Source organism: Mus pahari, chromosome 6, assembly GCF_900095145.1.
Source record: "Mus pahari chromosome 6, PAHARI_EIJ_v1.1, whole genome shotgun sequence".
NCBI classification, from domain to species: Eukaryota; Metazoa; Chordata; class Mammalia; order Rodentia; family Muridae; genus Mus; species Mus pahari.
This window is the reverse complement of record NC_034595.1, coordinates 18,317,198-18,339,446: the sequence shown is the minus strand read 5'-3', so window position 1 is coordinate 18,339,446 and position 22,249 is coordinate 18,317,198.

The window sequence follows — 22,249 nt, the reverse complement described above, 5'->3', positions numbered from 1 at the left end:
TCCCTTTCTCTCACTCTTACGATTTTTATGACTTTTGTAAGAACAAGCAAACTTTCTTCATAGTTTAATCACCACTCTAAAAATTTGTCCTTCATATTTAAACCAGGTTCTTTAAGAGAAAACTCCAAAAGAGAGTTGAATAAGGCCTACCTTTAGGAAAGAACACCATTTTACGTCAGCGCATAGTTCCTTGAACTTGGCAAGAGTGAGAGACAAATCTCACTGTCACAAATTGCTATCATATCAATCAAGGATAACGCACTATCTAGATCAGTCCCCACAAGAAGAGTGTGGCATGAATGCTCGACCACTTTCCATCCCCCCTCTGAACAGAACAACAAGAGAGTGGGGGAGCCCTTGTGCTGAAGTCAGTAGAGGCTGAGGTGGATCTCGAAAGGTTAAAGGCCACAGTCATTGTTCCATTTAGCATTTTTTTTCCAATCAGTGTTATAATGAGTGTCATATGCACATTGTTGCAAACTGGGTTTCTAATTTAAAGGACAGATTACTAATTGTGGAGCCGTCAATGCAGAGGGCTTTAGAAATTGTAAATGTTTGCAGATGCTACTAAATAGCTGATTCCTCCCCAAACTAACAATTATTCACCAACAGTGTTTACTCACCTTCAGCAGCAGCAGCTGCTTTTAATGTTCTAAAGTGTGTTGGTCAGAACACAGATTATGACTTGCTGTATATGTTGCAACATGAAACGACTGGTGAAATGCAGTATGATTTCTTTTAGTTTTTTGTAATCTTTTATTTATATATTTATTTATTTATTTACACTCCAGATTTTATTCCCCTCCACTGGTCCACCCTCCAACAGTTGCACATCCCATACCTCCTACCCATGTCTCCACAAGAAGAGGAGACCCTTGTCTCCACGGGAGAATAGAGAAGCACTATGATTTCTTGAACGCCAAAATAACTGCTGCTGTGAATATCCTATTCCTGTTAGGAAAGCTTAGTGTCCGTATTGCCAGTCTTTGTTACAGTTGCCTTTCTTTTTCACTTATACAATCTTTGTTGTAAATGAGTCTTATTTTATTTGACTGAGTCAATCTTCTGAAACAGGAATCTGGCTTGTAGCTCACAGCCCTTTAGAAATTATACTCTTCCTCCATGTAAAAGCCCAAATTTCTTTGATGAATTGAAAGCTCCTTGGTTTGATGAACTCTATGGAAAGCTCCTTGGTACCATGACTGTCTTTACCTATGTCATACAGAAACAGGATGCTGTATTCATTATCAGTGTATCTGTGCTGAATGTTTTCTCTTCCTATGATGAGATGTCTGTCTTAACTCTCCTATGGACTAAACTATACTTTCTCCCTTACACAAATGTTGTTTTCTGTGTAAAGCCAGACACACCGCAGCATTTTTAATCTTTCTAAATTGAGCAAACTGTAACTGTTGGGCTTGATGAAATGGACCAAAGGCAAAATAAAATACATTTCTGGGGGTTGGGGAATATCAAATGGAGGAAGTCCTGGCTTCAAGATCTTTGAGACCCACATCTAAGTGGCTTTATATCCTTTCCCATACTGAATAGACTATACTTGAGGAATCCATGATAAGCCAGTGCCAGCCATTTTTCCAGAAAGTACTGAAGGAGTTAAATGTTCCTACAAAACCTAACCTTCATTTGTCTTAGTCCCTTCCTTGTGGGCCACAGTCAGCATTGGGAATTTATACACCATATGGAGTGAGTGAAGCCTGCCAGGCTAGAGTTATGTCTTAGGGTGAAGAGCACTAGCTGCTCTTGCAGAGTTCAGAGTTCCCAGCATCCACATGGTAACTCACAACCCTCTATAGCTTCAGTTCTAGGTGATCCAACATCCTCTTAAATGCTCCTTAAACACTAGGTACATGGAGTGCATATATACAGGCAAAATATTCATACACATAAAGTAAAAAATAAAAATTTAAAAAACAAACAACATCTAATCTTAAGAAACAAATTATCACTTATGATGTCATCTAGCTCAGTAAGTCCCATGAGGTTGTATATAATAAAGGGGACTCTACTATACCAAAAAGCACTCATCCAATGCATCAGTTGTTTTCCCATTATGCTCATTTTTTCCATGGCAAAATATATAATCATGCATTGGACAATTTAACTCTACCTTTAAATGTCTGCTGAGACATACTCCAGAAGTCCAATCCGAGCAATCCTAAGAATTTCAAACAAAGTTTATGAATGAAACACTGAGTCTGTAAATGAAGATTCCTGGGCATGTGTATTCCACACTAGGCCCATGCTAATCTTAAGGGTGTAAAGACGAATGTCCATGAGCTTCAAATGTGGCAGTCAAAACCAGCTTTCATCAGAAGGTCTTGGAAGAATTACAGGAAGGAAAGGATATAGATTAGAAAGATGAAATTGATGAGATTTAAAGAGGGGTCACAAAGGTCAGACTGCAAATTCCTGGAATATTTGTGTAGAAATTAATTTTGGGCGATTGTAGGTATGGGAGGGTAATTTGGTTTACGGTTTTTATTTTTCCTGTGGGACTTGTTTCTACGCTTTAAGATAGCAAATATGAGCTGGCATATGAGAAGGAACCACCAGAGGCAGAAAATTAGTATATGGTCTGACTGAAGAATAACTTTGAAAGAAGATCAAATCACCTAAGACAGACAGAACAAAGAGGAATGGCTGTGTTTCAATGGGAGGTGTAATAAAACCAGCATTGCCTGCTTTTCCATATGCTCCTCACAAGCCACTTTGCTCTGGAGCTCCAGACAGACCCCGATTCTATAATAAAACATCAGAGGCATGCTGGAATCTGTTTCTCTGACAGACAGTCTGCTGATGAATTAAGTGTGAATGAACCAGATACAGATGGACTGAATTTAAATAGAAATAAACATGAATTATAAAATTGGAAGAGGAAAAGTGCCCAAGGAAAAATTGTTCCATGTCAACTGAAAATTGCTTGCAACATTAATTTTCCAGCCTAGCTTAATATTCTCATCTATTACCCAGCTCCCAATCAACCTGCTCCCAATTTGTCTGCAGAGATGACATTTGTCAGTCCTTTGGGGGCCTACAGAACAGGTCTGGGGAAAACATGGAGGCTGAGATTTCTGGGAAGGAATGACTTGTGTAGGCATTTATTGGTCAGCATGGGCTCTGTGACAATGCTGGTGAGAAATAAATGGGTTTGTCATGTCCCAAGGATGTTCTTCCCATCAGCTACGCAGATACACACGAGGCAACACGTCACAGTAGAAAAATCCATTGCTTTCAGAGTCATTATGACGGGGATCAGAATCCTACAAACACCATAGACCAATGACACACTCTTAGTCAAGAGCAATTACTCCAGAGCCTCAGTTGTGTATCTGGAAGTTGGGAATAAGAAGGTCTAACTTTCTCGCACTAACACTAGGCTTCATCAAGCCTATGAATATAGAAAAGACAGAATATTTCTAAAGGCAGTTACGCAGAGGAAATATAAGCCAATTTCCGTGTTGAGGAAACCATGAAGACCTCCAAAGTAGTCTGGGGAGTAGAACAGTGATTTATTCATTTTTCTAGTAGCTAAAGTAGAGAGTCATGCCTCCAGACAGCTTTGAGTCATGATTCTAGGCAAGATTCAGAAATAGTCTTAAGAACTTCTTGGGGGATTTTAATGATTGGTTACTGTATTACACAGGGTTCTCTAGAGTCACAGAACTTATGGAATGTCTCTATATATTAAGGGAATTTTTTGTGATGACTTACGATCTGTAGTCCAACTATCCCAACAATGGTCAGCTGTGAATGGGAAGTCCAAGGATTGAGTAGTTGCTCAGTCGCATGAGGCTAGCTGTTTCAGCTGCTCTTCTATAGATTCCAACAGATGGGCTGGCACGTAAATTCAAGCAGATGAAGAAGAGGAAACCTTCCTTCTTCCAATGTCCCTGTGTAGATCTCCAGCAGAAGGTATGGCCCAGATTAAAGGTGTGTACTACCACACCTGGATCTGAGATTTGTTTTGTCCCAGGCTCACCTTGAACTCAGAGATCCCCTTGCCTTATTCTCCTGTGATTAAAGGAGAGTACTACTTTGCCTGGGCCTATGCTTTTCATAGTCATTATAGCTAAAGATCTCCATTCCAAAATCCAGGTCAGAAATTTGTATCTTCCAGCCTCAAGATCTGGATTACAGGTGAGGCCTCCATTTCTGGCTTGTAGTTCATTCCAGATATAGTCAAGTTGACAACCAGGAATAGCCATCACGGTTACATCTAGGAAGAACTGACAGAGACTGGGTTAGAGAAAGAATACTTATATGTGTTCAACGAGATAAACTCCAGAAGAGATTTCTCCACTGTTATTTACTTGCTCAGTTCTCACCCTTGTAGAGGCACAGTAATTTTACAAAAATAAAAAAAAAAAATGATAATGTAATTACGATGTTACAATGATGATCTGGAGACTGGCGAGATGAGTTGGTGCTTAAGGATACTTCTCTTTCAGAGGACCCGAGTTCTGTTCCCAGTACCTACATGGAGATGACCTATGATTTCCTGTAACTCTAGCTTCATGGGACCAATACACACTCTGGCATCCGCAAGCACCGGTCCTCACATGTGTATACAGGTTCACCCGCCCCATATCCTCATACAGAGAAAGAAATTAAGAAATCATTGTTAAAATGCTGCTTTACCACAGTGGTATACTGCCTGCAAAATGAGCTAGGGCAATGGTGACCCAAAGCTTGTAGAAGTAACAAACAAATATTTTGATGGATATGAGACCATCAGGATGGAATCAATAATTAAGAAGGCTTGGATGATCCAGAGAGTTGATGGAGGAAAACAAGACAACCAAGTCCTCTAAATCAACGAGCTTATATGAACTTACAGGAACTGAAGCAGCATGCATGATGCCTGCATGGGTCTGTGCCTGGTCCTCTGCACATGTCTTATAGCTTCCAGCTAAGTATGTTCATGTGGAAATGAGTTAATCTCTGATTCTTTGCCTTCTCTTGGGCTCTATTCCTTCTGTTGGTTTGTCTTGTCTAACTTTGATGTGATATTTTTTGTTTTATCATACTACATCATATTATATATTTTTAAATGAATGAATGAATTAATTAATTAATGAAAACCTAGCTACTATAGTAAAGGTTAACAACTGAACTGTCATTTATACCTCTGGGATAGAGTAAATCAGTTTTCTTCAAGAAAGTGACACTGGATATATCAATCACTCAAGAGCAGGTTTCACATTCAGTTCACCATATAATGGACTCCACAATTTGTGTGTATGTGTGTGTGTGTGTGTGTGTGTGTGTGTGTGTGTGTGTGTGTGCTTATTTGGTTATATTTTGATGGTAGGGTGTGCGTGTATGTGTGTGTCTCTGTGTCTGCATGTCTATGTGTCTGTTTGTCTGTGCATGTGTGTGTGGTTTTATTTTGCTTTCTTCGTTTACATGGTTGTTGTTATATTGGGCTTTTGTTTGTTTGTCTTTAGTTTGGTTGTTTTTCTGAGGAGTTAAAGTTGCATGAGGGAAAGAGAGAATCAGGGAGAAATTGGAGGGCATGAAGAATATGATCAAAATACATTTATATTTAAAAACTTTTCTAAATAATAAAAAATAAAAACAAAAACAAAAGTATGCTGATCTGATATGGCTTACTCTCTTTTGTGGAACTCTCTCTTAAAAGAAGGGAAAATAAGGTAATTCCTGAAAGAGGATTAAAATATTTGTTCAGGTCCAGATCCAAATTAGTACTTCTATTCTAAGCCATACAAACTTATGCTGTCTCATGAGTTCCTGGTGCGGTATTAGGGGCAAGTAAAGGAAGTGACATGGACAAAGGACTCCTTCAGTAAAATAAGAATATGAATCATCTCCCCGAGTCAGCTGTCAGAGCCATGTGACAAATGCATAGCTATTTGGATATAGCAGGGGTTGTTGCTAAGTCTTACAGAGAAATGTTTTTCTTTGAGGAAACACTAAGCCAGCATGTACCTTTGTATGATATTTTATGTATTCTAGTAACATATGTAAGATCTAATGATGAGCTTAATTGTTCATATTCTATTCTTCAATGGAGCATTATGTGCTCACAATATGAACTTTAGGTCAATTAAAATATGATATGGAAATAGCTGATTTCTGCTGGTGAAAAGTAGCCAGAACATGCACTTTTTATTCCTAACTCCATTTCTATTTCTTCTTTAAACCACGCTCATCACGAGAGAATAGTTTATCCATCTATATTTAAACAGAGCTGAGGTTCCTGTTTTCCTATTAAGTATCTATAGACTATAGAGATGCTTAGCTCTAGATTACTTAAGTAGGAATAGTAAACCTCTGACATTTTGCCAAGTGTTTGTTTGTCGTTTCTTTGAGATGGGGCCTCAAGGACATTGCTTAACTAGCTTTGGAATACAGATTTTCTAACCTCAACCATCCAAGTGCTAGAATTACAGGTAACTTTATTTGTTTTTCTGTTATGATATATACATATATATGATATATATACATATATATGATATATGTTATATATATGATATATGATATATACATATATATGATATATATATATATATATTATGACATATATATATATATATATATATATATATATTAATTAATAAAAGAACTTTAACTGTCAAGAGCCAAAATGATCCTCCACAGTCAATAAAATACATTGAGCCCAAAATTCTATCAAAATTCTATAAAATAGAATTTGCTACATAAGTTCGTGGATTCTTGGCTCCTATATTAGGAACCTCTGAGAGGGAAGAAATGTGCATTATTGCCAGATTCAGAATGCTTTAGAGATGAGGATATACAGACATGAACCATCCAGTTTCTATCCTCATCAGTCTACAGTGCTAAGTATCTTCATTGCTTCTTTGTTGCTTTGACAAGATAGCTGATAAAGGTTTGTTTGGGCTCAGTTTGAGGTATACCCTGTCCATCATGGGAGGGCAGGCCCAGCAGCAAGAGTGGCTGTAGGTTGGCCACAGAAGCCTAAAGGAGCTGGGCACTTTGCATCTGCAGTCAGGAAGCATAGAGGAATGCTGCTGCTCCACAACCTTGCTTTCTCTTTCGTTTTATTTAGTTTAGCATCAGAGCCAAGGGATGGTTGTTCTCCCATTAGAGTCAGTCTTCCCACCTTTGTCAAAATTCTCAGGAAACTCTTCTAAAGGCAGACCTGGAGATGTCTCCGTGTGACCCTAAATCCAAATAAGTTGCTAATAAGGATTAAACACCACACTGAGTGACATCCATGAGAAGACTCATGACGTAGTGTGAGTATAGGCAACTCAAAAACCAGTGAAGACACTGACTTAACTCATAAATCAGGTGTGGTTTCTGGCTTTTCCACCAGAAAATAGTACCAAATAGTAACTAGCAGTCTCCTCTTCAGTTGGAATATTGATATCAACTTTAGTGAATCACTTATAAGGCTAGATAATATGAATAATGTTTTCTGAAAAAAAACTTAGATGTTTCTATTTTTATTATTGTTGTAATTATCACTTAAATATTTAACTCACTATATTGTAATATTGTACTTAAATATTGTAAAGATAATATTGTAATATTGTACTTAAATATTGTAAAGATAATATTGTAATATTGTACTTAAATATTGTAAAGATAATATTGTAATATTATTACTTAAATATTTAACTCACTATAAATACTAATTGTATTATTTCACCAAACAAATCCTAAATATGAGTACATGTAAATAGTTTTGCTGGATGCTCCAAAAACAATAGATACTAACAAAGGTAGTATTTTACTTAAATTAATTTGAGGATTGCTATTATTTATAGAATAAAAATTTGAAATCTTTCATATAACATCCTTAGACATAGTGTGTTGTCCCCATTTAAAAGTATCAAACCCCCTCATAGAGACACAAAATGTTAAGTCACACTATGCACCTAAACTTTGGTCCACCTATTTTTATCTATAGTATGCTTATGATTAGTTGCCTAATGTTTGGCTCTCATGAAATTTGAACTCCTTTTGGGTACAAATTCAAGCCTGGTTTGCAAACCCATTGTATCCCTGAAACTAAACAGAGTATCTCATAGTAAGACGTTTGTTACTTTGATCTGGATCTTGATTATTCCCTAAACCCCATATATAAAGTGTATGATGGCCATACTACAGGAGGTTGTGTAAGCTCTGCTGCTGGGATCATGTGACTCGTGAGGTCATCAGCATCCCAGCCCCTTGCTCTTCTTCCCTCTTCGCTTCCAATCCACCATGAGGTGAAAAAGCTTCTCTCACCATAGCTTCCTGTGATGACGACCAGTTTTACTCCAAATCCTAAGCGGTGGGATCACGTGACGATCCTACTCCTCCTTCAGATCACGAGCTAAAATAAGTCCTTATTCCTTATCTCAAGCACTTCTCTTGCCTTGACACTAACTAAAATATTGAGTAGTAAGTGGGTTTTGGAAATGAAAGATGCTATGACAGACAAAGTTATTCTGTGTGAAAAGAACTTAGAGAATGACAACAGCCTTTGAAGAGAGTATAACTATTAAACTTGGCTTTATAGCCAACCTTACAAGACCATACAAGGACAGAGCAATAGATCGTTCATGGAAGTTCTAAGGCTTTTTATGTGTTTAATACCCATTCTTTATCTGTAAATTTATCTACTTATTTCCCACTATCTAGCCCTAGCTGGACTGGAACTCATCATATAGAAAAGGATGGCTTTGACCTCATAGAGATCCACTGGCCTCTGGCTCCTGAGTGCAGGATCTTACTTGACTTTTATACCAGAGAGACATTACATCTGGACTATATAAGTAAAATTATCTGCCAAACATGTATAAGACACTGAAGTGAACATCTATCTTTCCCACAGATTCTGTTTGTTTCATATGATAACGATAACACAGAAAATTTTTTAAACTATAATGATAAAAACTGATTGAAAGAAGAGTAAGTAATGTAGAATAAAGAGGAGATCAAAATGAACGTAAGATGAAGAGAGAAGGGGAGAAGATAAGAAGAAGATGCTGAAGAAGAAGAAGAAAAAAGAATTTCATATTCTTTGCCATGAATATAAATATTGATATATGTGTGTATAACTTTAACTATATAAATACTATCAGAGTAATTAATATTTTCCTTACATTAAAGATAGACTGACTTCCATACAGAAAAAAAAATTCTTTTTCAAAGCCATAGGATAATAAGAAGTTTATTCTAATGGCAATGTTTTGATGCAATGACTACTAAAAAGCATTTATTTTATATCTACAATGGATAAATGCAACATTCTGTTCTAGGACTAATCCTACTATGTATTAAAAAGTCAGACATACTCCCTACAGTAGAGTAATAAGTGCGATAAAGCACACTGCAGAGACCTAGCTGGTGGTATCCATAAACAAGGGCATCGTTGCCTTTCTCTTAGGAACACTGTTCTAGGAAAACTAGTGGTCAATTGCAACACCATGGGTTTCTCTTCACTTCATCTTGATGTGTAATATACTCTCAGGCAGCTGAGCAATAGAAAATTGAAGGTTTCACAAGCTAAAATGTTTGAGTGGTGAGATTGCAGATCAGAGCCAGGAAAATAGCAAGGCAGAACTGGGCTGTGCACTTGGACTTTTGTTCATAGTTGCCTGAAACATGCTGATTTTAATACTTAGATGATATCTATTTAAGACATAGCATCCATGCTATACCATGAGTTAAAAAATATAAAAACAAACAAACAAACAATTGTGCCACTGTCTCCCTGACTCTTGATTCAATAAAACAGCCCACTTTATGAGTATTTTCATTGGAGCCAGCAAATACTAAACATTATCCTACCAACTACCATCCTGACTAGGTTGTTAAACTTTTGTCAATATTTCATTGTACAAAATAGCATCTATGTGTCAATCATAATTTTTCTCTCTGTAAAAGGGAAAACGAGGTGAAATGATGCTAAAGGCTTCTGGCAACCTGGGTGATAGAGTACCAAAAGCTTAGAACATGGCAGGTTTGAACCAAACTACAGATGCTGGCTACGCAGTGCCCCCCAGATTTCCAAAAAGTTTCTTTGCCTCCTTAAGCCCCAGATCCTTCTGATGCAGCATTCGTCAAGTAACAAAATGCTTATGCCTTCCAGTATATTGAGTGCGAGTATGTAAACCATGAAACAATATAGAGATTCTCAGTGCTAAATCAGCACTGTTCCTATGCCCGTAAGCCACAAGTAGAAAGAGAATAAACATATTTATCTTTATTTTTATATGGAATCTTATTAGTTTTTTCTGCTTAAATCATAACTTTGTTTCTTGTATTATTTGATTGACATTCTTTGCAAATTGTTCCTATATTTACCATTAATACATGCTCTAATTTCTAATTTTAACAAGTGATATTATATTTTATAAAAGTAAACTAAACACAAAAATCATAAGCCAATTTACTTTACGATATGAATAAAGAACTTATTCAGAAGGTTCATGGTAGCAGGGTGTGTGTCAGTATGTTATGCATTTAACATTAACTGTTCCTACAAGAGCATGGTCTATGGACAACTGCAGAACCTTCCTTGTACCACCAGAGAGCAGTAAATAGCCATTATTCAGGATTTTTAAAATTGCCCTGTAATTGCAATTGGCTCTTTTCCTCTATACAGCATCCTGGCAAATACTCAGTAAGTCTTGGCTGTCCAAATTGTTAGATGAAATTACTGAAAGAAGGGAACCCTTTGCCAGAATAAGCCCCGTAAGCTTATTGGGGTTGCATAAAGGGGACATGGTTTTCAAAGTAAGCACACAAATATTATCCCAACACTGCTTTTAAGAGAAGGATTAGCTGAGACACACATAAGGACAAGACTTGTCCAGTATCACCCAATGAACTGACAGCATAGCTGGAGCCAGAGTTGTGGACCCTAACTCATCTGTGGACCCATACGCCAGTATCCGTAAGGTATTCTGGAGTCTTTCTCACACTGTATCACTGAAATGGAGAATATAGACTTCAGAAGTCTCTCATTCTGAGATTGATGAAGATCTCTGAGCATGGTGCTTCCGTTTGGATATTGCCTTGGTGATCCTGGGCTTACTGCTTCTCTCAAAAGATAGACAAATAAGTAGGTAACATGAAAGGCAGTTATTAAAAGAAAACTTAAATGCATTTTTTTCAGGGATATAACCATGATGACTAGATGCAGGAGTTTGACAAGTTTGGACACAGTACACAAAAGACCTCCAGTAGAAATTAACTGTATTCACCCATTCTCCTTTTCTTGTCTCAAGAAAAACAATATTATGGCACATCTTAGCAAGCAAACTGGGTAATTGTATACAAAAATCACAAAGTTGATTGCAGTGGGGAAAAAAACTGTAATCGAATTTTATTTTTTATTGTTTTATAAAACATATTCCAGAAACACAATTTTGTCCTTTGGGTTCTGTGCCTAGCCATTAGAACTTGAACCATCTCGCCAACCCCAGAAATTCCCTTTGACTCACCCCCCTCACTCCCAGAAGTCTTATAAAGGTAATAGAACAAAGCCGGGCACCTCAAAAAAGCCATGGCACCTCTGGAAACTTTAAAATCTGTCGATTTGTGTCTTCTCGGTACATTTCTTTTGTATTACAGACATCAAAGACAGTTAGAAGGAACCTAAGAAACAAATGTCACAGCACTTGGGCATTGGGCATATGGGCTTGTAGTACAGAGGGAAGATACTCTAAATACGTGCAGAAAAAAAAAACAAAAAACAAAAAAACAAAAAAAAACAAAACACTACCTGTCTGACATAAAGTTCCAAGGAAAAGAAGAAAATTCAAAACTCCTAGATAATGACACATTGCATTCTGCTATCAACTTGACCAGAATTATTTTGTCTATCTGATATATGACAGGTTTGGGAAGCTATTGCAGGAGTGGGTGGGTTGGGGAGCAGGGCGGGAGGAGGATATAGGGGACTTTTGGAGAGGAAACTAGGAAAGGGGGTAGCATTTGAAATGTAAATGAAGAAAATATCTAATTAAAAAGAAAAGCCTTTTCAAACTTAGAAGGGAGGCATGAGACGAAGTGGCTAGAAGGGCCAGCACAAGTGGTGAGGTTGAAGATGAATAGTAGTTTCCAGAAAGAGAATTTTGGCAGCTTTAGGCTCTAGTGAAAAGCTACATGACAGCATGTTCTTGCTTTAATGTAGAGCTAGGGCTGAATTCATCACTAGGTTCCCCCAAGATCTCATTTATTAACGTAGATGTTATCTTGCTGTTTCTCAACTCTTTTGGAAAGTGCATTTAGGAAAAAAGAATCAAACAACAATGTAGTCAAAAAATTCAGGGTAACTTTTCATTTTATATTTGTGCATGATAGAGATAATAAACTCTATCCCAGCAAAACTCGATCTTCTAGAGAGATGTAAACTACCACTTACTTCACAGGCAATTCCTCTCCCGAGTCTTATTTCACTGGGCATCTCCTTTGTCCCCTGCTCCTGAGGCCACAGGCAAGTCTCACTAACTTGAATTTTACGCAGTCACTATCTGCACCCCTAATCTCAGGCCCTCATATTCAGTACAGTTTCTATTCATGCAGAAGATTTTGAATTTCATCCCATTCGCTGTCCTGAAAAAAAGTACTCTTCTTTGTCAGTTTTAGCATAGATGTCACCTTCCCCCTACAGTCTATCCAGACTCGCTTACAATGATATATCTTTCTGTGCCTGTCTTGTACTTTCAGAGAACCTGCTTCTTCTGGAACACCTGTCACAGTGCTTTAAAAAGCCTATTGTTTGCCTTTGCTTCATAGCACAGAAATAGACTTTAGCAAATAGGTTGTGTGGTTAGATTATTCTTCATCATCCAGCTAATTTGTAGATTTTGAAACTGATGTATTCTCATGAAGGGATCAGATAGATAAACAAACATTTTAATGAAGTGCTGCATACAGCTTATCAGAATATAATGGGTGGCATTGGGAATGTGAGCTCCAGTGAAACATGTGACCGTTTGGTTCCATGGCAACATGAGGCACCCTAGTTCTGTTTCTCAATCATATTCCCTATAATTGCCCAAAGGTCAAGTGAGGTCTGCCTGAGGAGGGAGCCCATTTTCTTCTGGAATGTATTCGCTGCTCCTATTTTGCAGCCTTCTGCCTCTGGTGTTGTCAGCAAAGCCAGGAGCTTCTGGGATCTCTATTAGTCCCAGACTGTGTGAACATATTCTGGGACAGAGGCTGCAGCTGGGAAGAATGTCCCTGGTGTGAACAGAGCAGCTTTGAAGATATATGAAGAAAACAGGTGGCATTTTTCTCCCATGAGAAGGCAAGGCAGCCAGGTGTGGAGGGAAATAAATGACAGCCAAGCTTGTATTGTCCCTGAGAATTGGTGACAATGTAGAAAATTGAGCCTGAAATTTAAAGGTACATGTTCCACATTAAATACTTTTACTATTTAAATAACTTTAGACATGGGGTCTATATTTTATAGCTTTTTTTAAAATTAGGGTAATACAAGTTGTTAACGTAAGTATTCTATGAATCAAGTGAAGTGATCTACAGTATCTACTTACAAGATGTATGAGTCTTTAACACTGTCTATCCTCCATCTCTGTCTGTCTGTCTGTCTGTCTGTCTGTCTATCATCATCTATGTATCTATCATCTCTGTATGTATATATCTATCTAATATCTACCTATCCACCTATCTATCTCTACCTGCATATCTATTCTCTATATAAGACATCTGAACATATCCTCCAGACTTTAAGCACAATATGATCTCAAAATTCTTAAAACCAACATAGCACCAAGAACTCCATCTTCATCTTTATTTCATGTAGTCAATATGCTATGAATGTGTCTCTAAGACAGTGCCAAAAATGTACATGATTAGAAGGCTGTTCACATTAGCAGGATTCAGCATACATAATATACACAGTATTACCCACTGATAGAAAAGTATGCTTGGTTATCTAAGTTTGTGGACTAGCTTCAGTCCATGCAATAACTGATATCAATGTCTCTCTGCTGTCAGAAACAGTGATAGTAAACAAACTCTGGCTCTTATTCATCCCCACTCTACCCTCATCCAAATCTACCATCTTCCAGGATGGGAGATATTAATGAGACAGATGAGAATGATATGTCCTGTAGCCATTGTAAAGCCCGGGGCACATATCTCCAGCAAACAGGCCCATGTTCCCAAATCATAGTGAAATAGAGCATTTTCTCTATATATAGCATGGGGACTGTTCTTGCATGCAGTTTCCTCTTGAGTCAATGCTATGGTGCTGTTGAAGGCTGGCTAACTGACGGGTGCTTCAATCCATCGTCACTGTTTTTTTGTTTTTTTGTTTGTTTGTTTGTTTGTTTTTTGTAATGAGCACATAAAACTCCTCAGTCAACTGAAACAGGAGCCATGCCAAGCTTTCTAAAAATCTTGCTAAAAAAAACATTTTAACATCAAATGAGGGGCATCCCTTAGATTTAACCTTTAGGTATAGAGTATTCTGAAAAATCTCTGGTCTTGTCTCATGTTATTAATGTATTGACCCAAACTATCACTTCATGAATGATAGTAGGAGTCCAGATCATGATGTTTGTACCTTTACATTACCCAGTGCTAATCTCTTGCGTGGTAATACCTTTCCATTCCCTGTGTAAAAGCAACCCCCCCATTTACATTAATCCTGGTCATTCTAATATAAGAAAAAAAGCTTATTTTCCTTGTGCCTTCCAGTTACTCACCCATAGGGATGTATGAATTGATTCATTTGTAATACTGAAATTCATTATATAAACAAGTCTCCCATGGTTATGGGTGGGGGAAGAATAGGAGGAACAGGAGGAAGAAGAAAAGGGGAAAAAAGCAAGTGTTGAGGAAGGAATTGAACATAAAAAAGGGAAGAGAAAAGGAGGAGGAGGAGGAGGAAAAAAGAAAAGCAAAAGATAAGACTTACAAATTATAAAACAGGAAAAAATCTGCCTTAAGTGCCATGTGTTCCCACGCCTAGGTGACACAAATTATATGTAGCTGTGTTCAGGGTTATAAATGATTTATACATTCTGTGGTTTGGGTGTTGAATTAATATTTCCTAAATAAAAAGACAAATAGAAAGCATAAAAAGGGCAAAAATGAAGACATCCAGCAAAAAAGAAACTAATGTTTCAATCCAAAAACAAATTTGTTCTCCTATCAAGCTAATGGCATCATGTAATGATATTATTACATAAAAGTAGGTAGGAAGGATTTCAAAACAAAGCAGAGACCAGAGGAAAGCAGGCTACACGTGCGTGCTATACGATTCCAGCAACTTCAAGTTCAGCATGAACAAAAATACTGGCGGCTATAGACTCTGAGCATGGAGAGGGTTGATCACTAGGAGAGGGTACTGGAGAGGCTAAAAAGGAGGCCTTCTTGGGAAGGTGCTGCCTCATATCTTATCTGATTCTGACTGTAGGTATATACTCGATTTATGGAAATTTTACAAGGCAAGCACTATTATTTATGCCCTCCTCTATGTTTACAGTATACTTCTCTGGGCTGTTTTTAAAATTTCCTCAAACAAATCCTTCGGGAATTACTCATGATCATTTAATTTCAGCAAAGATCACTATGTGCTCTGGTGTGCTCCAGGTTAGTAGACAGTAAATTTAATGTGATATAACTCATATTATTTTCAGTTCCAAACTAGTCCTCACTGGTTTGAAAATTAATGACATTTACATTTCTCTCTCTCTCTCTCTCTCTCTCTCTCTCTCTCTCTCTCTCTCTCTCTCTCTCTCTCTCTCTCTCTCTCTCTCTTCCTCCCTCTCCCTCCTCCCTCCCACCCCACTGCCATCTCTCTCTCTCTCTCCCTTGCAGTACTCAGCAAAATAGTTGTAAATCACAAATGACTGTGGTGTTAGGGGATGTTTTTCTGGGCCTGATCAACCATCCACATTCTGAAATGTAAAAAAGATGCTAGTCCATTTGCCCTGGGTGATAATGTAGACAATCCCAGTCCTTATTTGTGAGTGGAGATTACAATTATTATTCAACTGTTCCTTCATTTATAAAAATCAAAGTAGTCCATAGGTAAAAGTGTCCCCTTCTGAGGTGTGTAATGTATAAATGTAGCTAATGCAGCAGGACATTTTTCTGACAATCAGTATTGGATTCTTCTTGGTCAAAGAAGCATTGCCCTGTTGCCCTGTCCTCTTGCTTCAGAGGGGAGAAAAGGTCTAAGTAACTCTAAGAATAGAGCAGGAGAGATCTATGCTTCTATGGAAACAGGAAAGATCCTAAGTGAAGAAATAAGAATGATGATTTATGCAGAAGAAATAAGAATGTCTGAAGCAGTAGTACGATTGCTTTTAACATTAACATTTGCTTTCAACATTTTCTTTTTCTTTTTATTGGATATTTTCTTTATTTACATTTCATATGTTATTCCCCTTCCTGGTTTTCCCTGAAAAACTCCTATCCCATCCCCCTTCCACCTGCTTACCAATCCACCCACTCCCACTTCCATGTCCTGGCATTCCTCTACACTGGGGCATCGAGCCTTCACAGGACAAAGGACCTCTCTTCCCATTGATGTCGAAAAAGGGCATCTTCTGCTACATATGTGGCTGGAACCATGGGTCCATCCATGTGTACTCTTTGGTTGGCGGTTTAGTCCCTGGGTACTAGTTGGTTCATAATGTTCATCCTATGGGGCTGCAAATCCCTTCAGCTCCTTGGGTACTTCTTTTAGCTCCTTCATTGGGGACACCGTGATCACTCCAATTGTTGGCTGAGAGCAACCACCTCTGTGTTGTCAGGCACAGGCAGAGCCTCTCAGGCGACAGCTATATCAGGCTCCTGTCAGCAAGCACTTTTTGGCATCCATAAGAGTGTCTAGGTTTGGTTACTGTATAGGGATGGATCCACAGGTGGGGCAATCTCTGGATGGTCTTTCCTTCAGTCTCTGCTCAACACTTTGTCTAGAAGGACCAAAGTATCCACACTTGAGCTTCCTTCTTGAGCTTCCTTTTTGAGCTTCATGTGGTCTGTGAATTGTATCTTGGGGATTCTGAGCTTCTGGACTAATATATACTTATTAGTGAGGGCATAACATGTGTGTTCTTTTGTGATTGGGTTACCTCACTCAGGATGATATTTTCTAATCCCACCCATTTGCCTGAGAATTTCATTAATTCATTGTTTTTAGTAGCTGTATAGTATTCTGTTGTGTAAATGTACCACATTTTTTGTATCCATTCCTCTGTTGAGGGACATCTGGGTTGTTTCCAGCTTCTGGTTATTATAAATAAGGCTGCTATGAATATAGTCGAACATGTGTCCTAATTACATGTTGGAGCATTTTCTGATTATATGCCCAGGAGTGGTATAGTTGGGTCCTCAAGTAGTACTACGTCCAATTTTCTGTAGAACCACCAAACTGCTGGTTCCACGGGCAGTTAGCATGTAGAAAACAAATCAATCCACTCTTATTGCCTTGTACAAAGCTCAAGTCCAAGTGAATCAAGGACTTCCACATAAAACCAGATATACTGAAACTAATAGAAAAGAAAGTGGGGAAGAGTCTTGAGCACATGGGCATGGGAGAAAATTTCCTGAACAGAGCTTATACTCTAAGATTAAGAACTGACAAACATGACCTAAAAATATTAAAGCTTATGTAAGGCAAAGGACACTGTCAATAGGACAAAATGGTAACCAAAAGACTGGATAAAGATCTTTACCAACCCTACAGCTTATAGAGGGCTAATATCCAACATATACAAAGAACTCAAGAAGTTAGACTCCAGAGGAAAAAAATAACCCGATTAAAAATGGGGTACAGAGCTAAACAAAGAATTCTCAACCAAGGAATACCAAATGGCTGAGAAGCACCTAAAGAAATGTTCAACATCCTTAGTAATCAGGGAAATGCAAATCAAAACAACCCTGATATTCCACTTCACACCAGTTAGAATGGCTAAGATAAAAAACAAAGGTGACAGCAGAAGCTAGAGAGGATGTGGAGAAAGAGAAACACTCCTCCATTGCTGGTGGGATTGCAAGCTGGTTCAACATTATATTTTCTTTCAAGTTGTTTTGTTAAAATGATAACTCTAACTCTAAACAACCTGATTCAGTATCTGCCTTCTGTGAACCTGAAGAAAAGGCTGAGTTGCTCATTGGGGTGAGCATCTTCGATGTTGTCACAGAAACAGAGATTACAGAATGAAACCTAAGGGATGGAGAATCCCCTAAGGAATGAACAGCTGTTGTCGATTTTATCAGATGTTTGATATTGACAGTCATGGAAACGTTTAAGTAATGGGATCAGAAGATACCATGAGATGAGGAGGGAGATAAGAAACATAAAAATAAAAGTAAACCCCATTGAAATTAAGAATCTGTAACACACACTAGATAGATAATTACTTAACAGATAATTAATGTACATGAGGCCCAGGCATTAAAGCATTCAACTTGATGTGCTTGGAAAATGAAATCATCACTCATGAAAGCATCATTAATAACAACATAAAGTGATCCACTAACTCCACTAGTTCCCTACCATTCCTCTTTATTTTATTTTGCTTTTTCCTCTTGTAATAAAAGCACTTAACATGATATCAACAATCTTAACAAATTATAGGCAAAATCCTCTCTCATTTGGATCCAGCAGAAACTATTCTTCATCTACATTAAAAATCTGGAAATAAGTAGGACAACACAATGACCAAGGAAAATAGAACTCTCAAAAGCCTGAGCTCTATCAAGTCAAGGTTCTTCCTACATTTCTTCCTGGATAAAAGAGAAACAGTGGTCCAAATAGCTCAGGGTACATTAGCCAACACAGAGACATTAGAAGCATAATCAAAGGAGAAAAATAAAATAATATATGTGAGTTGAGAAAACACGAAACAGGAAAATATGCATGAGGAGGAAGTGCAGCCTGCATGTTGTGGCATCTGACTGACCCGCCACCTTCTACAGAGATTTCCTAAGAAAATGAGGCTGACTTCTAGTCCCAGCTGGCAGCTTCTCCAATCTCATTCTCATGTCAGGCAGATGTCAGCACTCTGTGAGGACCATTGAAAACCAAGCCAGTTCACAGTTTGTCTTGGACCTTCTCAGACCTTCCCACCCTCACCAGCTATTGAAAAGAAAACAGAAAAAAGTTATAAGCTTTCTCGAGTCCTAGTGAGAATAGCCTTCAAAGAAGAGAACAAGGAAGTATTAACAAAGAAGACACGTTCCCATGATGTTCACTGTCAGAAACTCCATTCATCCATTTACCCATTCATTGAAATACCAAATATTTATCAAGTGTAACTATGCCAGACATTGCAGTAAGGGGCTATGGCACAGTAACACAAGCTAAGCCTCTGCCCTGCTTCATGCTCATCCCCAAATGAGATATATTTGCCACAGCCTTAGCTCACTTCCTCATCTTCAGGTGTCTCTGTCTATGAGAGCAGGATATTAAATGCATGGCTGTGTATCTAGGAAATGAGAGGCAAGACAAGAAAATTTGATTTTTCACCCCAAAGAGGGAACAAGTCTACAAAAAACAAAAAACAAAACAAAAAAAAAACCTGTTTTTAAGTGGTTTTCCCCTGACCCTAGAATTTTTCCCAAACTACAAGGGTGCACATTTGAATTAGATATTTCTATTAAAAAGTACTTATATAAATGGCTTTATGCATTTTCCTTTTATTTTTATTATTTTCTGGCAATCTCTTATTCAAATGTTTTATTTTTCCAATAAATTAGGTTATATTTTATACAGAAAGTACATCTAAAGTATATGGATGGATACAGTGCACTAAAACCATAAGTTGAGTGTGTGGTTCATTCATCCCAGACCAATATGTTGAACTCTAATCCCCAATAGGATCAATATAGAGTTACTCTCTGAAAGGTAATTGCAAGTTCTCATGAATGGAATTTAGTGTTATTATAAGAGGAACTTAAATGAGCCCCATTCTTTTCCATGTGAGGGGAACTGTGGTGTGTGTGTATGTTTGTGTGTCTGTGTGTGTGGTGTGTGTATGTACGTGTGTGTGTGGTACATGTGTATGCATGTATGTGGTGTGTGTGTGTGTGTAGTATGGGTGTGTATGTGTGGTGTATGTGTGTGTTTGTGTGTATGTCTGTGTGTGTGTGGTGCATGTGTGTATGTGTGTGTGATATGTGTGTGTGTAGTATGTGTGTGTATGTGTGTGTGGGTGGTATGTGTGTGTGTGTGTGTGTGATAAATGTGTGTATGTGTGTGTGGTGTGTGTGTCTGAATGTGTAAGTATGGGTGTATGTGTGTATGTGGGTGTGTATGTGTGTGTGTGGACAGACAGATGATCAAATAAGAAAACGAGTAAGCTTGCTGCATCTGCCTTAAGAAACTAAGTCACAGAACATATGGAAGGACCAGTATGCCCTTCTTCACGCACTTGCCACTATGTTTTCTCACCTACCCTGTATAGGTGACCCAAGTTCTGAAGTTTATGTTAATTCATGCTTCCTTCTTCAGATAGATTTTTCTATGTACTTATCCCAGTCTGCTATGGTGTAAGCATGGATGGAATCATATTACATATTTCCTCATAAATTATATTTTATTTAATCACTTTTGCGATGAGTCCTATTTTCACAGTGTGCTCCTCTGTGTCTGCAGTAGATGATACTGGTATGATAGCTGCACATTAACACCTCCATGCTTATGGCAGTGGGCTTCTAAGATGCTTTCAGGATTTTAACCAGACAAATCAGTGGTGGAAATATCTTTGCATCCATGCTGCATATCTGTAAGCTTCTCTGGGTGCCTTCCTAGAACTATAGTTACTAATTTATAGGAGATTTGGAATTTAGTGAATGCCAAATTAGTATTCGTGTTCTTGGAACATTATATATTCCACCAGCATTAGTGAGAGATGCACTTGTCCTGCATCCTTTTCAGTATCAGATGGCACTGTATACTCAGTGCTATCAGTCTTAAGGGTATGAAACCATACTCTGTGATGCTTGACATGCTCAATATTATTGATCTAAGAATTAAAATTTAAAAGATTTTGTGTTTTTATTCTTTTTTCACCAAGTATCTCTCTTTGTTCATTTTATTGTTTTTAGTGAACATGTTTATGGTACTTCATTCTACTGTTTTCCCTATGTTTCTGTTGTTTGTTTTGAATGAACGGTGAAAGCTGATTGTTTTCTTTACCATATTGGTTCTTTAAATCAAATTCAGTTCATCAGGTTAAGCAGCAAGCATCTGCACCCTCTGAGGCAACTTGCTAGCCTGATATAATTTTTTGATATGTAATATTGCCATTTATTTAGGAAGTCCAGTCTTACAAATTAATATGTACACTCAATACATAATGCATGATCAAATCAGAGTAAGAGGAATTTCCATCACCTCAGATGTTATGCCTGCTGGGTTAGTAACTATTTTTTCCTCCTGTCGGATTTTGTGACATCTATAAATCAATGGGGAATATATTTAATACATTATTTATTGTTGTCTTTTCCTAATATGTGTGGTCATGGTATCATCACATCTGTTGATGAGTAAAGATTATATATATATATACATATATATATATATATATATATATATATATTCACACAATATGTTCTCCTTTCTAAAAATGTAGTTTCTATATTATTTTTTCATGCTATATAAAGAAATAAATTCTTTTCTACTTCTATAGATAGCCAATGGCCAACCTCTTCATTTGGTTTTCCATCTCTTTCTCCATTGTTATAGAATGTCATTTTGCGCACACACTGTTAATACAAATGACTATCTCATTGCAGAGCTTTCAATTTGATCTCATTAGTTTATCTGTCTAGACTTGCAGCAATCTAAATTGCTTTAATGACTGTGGCTTTGAACAAGTTGTTATTATACACCTTGGCAATTTCCCTTGAGTTGTTTTTCAGGCTAAGACAAGCTAAGAAATTAGCTTCTCTCTTCCCTTTGATACAAATTTCAGAATTAGCTTGTCAATTGCACACACACAAAAAGAATACCCCACAGAGATACTGATATGTATTCCATTAAATCTTTCAACCTGGGGAAAAATAACCTTAACAGGCTGTGTGTTTTTATGAATATGTCATGTCACTCCAGGTTATTGCAGTTTTTAAAAACACCTTTATAAAATGGGTTTCTTCCCACTGGTTACACAAAATATTTTGTCCAACATTTATCAGCTTCATTCCTGATAAAATTCCATATTTTTGTTGTTCAAAAAGGAGAAGGAGAAGGAGAGGGAGAAGGAGAAGGAGGAGAAGAAGAAGAGGAAGAAGAAGAAGA